This window comes from Myotis brandtii, unplaced genomic scaffold (assembly GCF_000412655.1).
Source record: "Myotis brandtii unplaced genomic scaffold, ASM41265v1 scaffold1225, whole genome shotgun sequence".
Taxonomy (NCBI): Eukaryota; Metazoa; Chordata; class Mammalia; order Chiroptera; family Vespertilionidae; genus Myotis; species Myotis brandtii.
In genome coordinates this window covers 581,775-582,649 of record NW_005354272.1, presented here as the reverse complement: position 1 = coordinate 582,649, position 875 = coordinate 581,775, and positions in this window count along the sequence as shown.

The window sequence follows — 875 nt, the reverse complement described above, 5'->3', positions numbered from 1 at the left end:
CAAGAACCTACAACCAAGATTACTTTATCCAGCAAAGTTATCATTCAGAATTGAAGGTCAAATAAAGAGCTTCACAGATAAGAAAAAGCTAAAGGAGTTCATCACCACCAAACCAGTATTATGAAATGCTGAAAGGTATCCTTTTAGAAGAGGAAGAAGAAGAAAAAGGTAAAGATACAATTTATGAACAACAAATACACATCTATCAACAAGTGAATCTAAAAATCAAGTGAATAAATAATCTGAGGAACAGAATAAACTGGTGAATATAATAGAATCAGGGGCATAGAAAGAGAGTGGACTGACTACTCTCGGGGGGGAAAGGAGTGTGGGTTGTGCGGGAAGAGACTGGACAAAAATCGTACACCTATGGATGAGGACAGTGGGGGTGTGGTAAGGGCAGAGGGTGGGGTGAGAACCGGGTGGAGGGGAGCTATGAAGAGAAAAAGAGGAACAACTGTAATAATCTGAACAATAAAGATTCAATTTTAAATAATTAAATAAATAAATACCCTGGGTGTATCATCACAACCGAGGCTCCACCAACTGGAAGGAAGTCAGTCCTGCAGGGGTTGTCTTGGAAACAGCTGCACCCTCCCCAAGCTGTTTCCTGTGAGGGCAACGAGGTTTCAGGCAGGAACCCACCCTCAGAAAGTGGACGCTCTGAGTCCCGGGTCCTCTTAGCCACAGCTGCACCCTCCCCAAGCTGTTTCCCGGGAGGGCAAGGTTTGAGGCAGGAACCGGCCCTCGTAGCATGGAGGCATATCTTTATAAAGTTTTAATCCATTATATTAGAGGTCGTGGTAGTACTGTTTTACCCACAGCATCTACAGGAATTGCTGCAAATTTACTTCTCAGTGGAAGCACCTTTCATT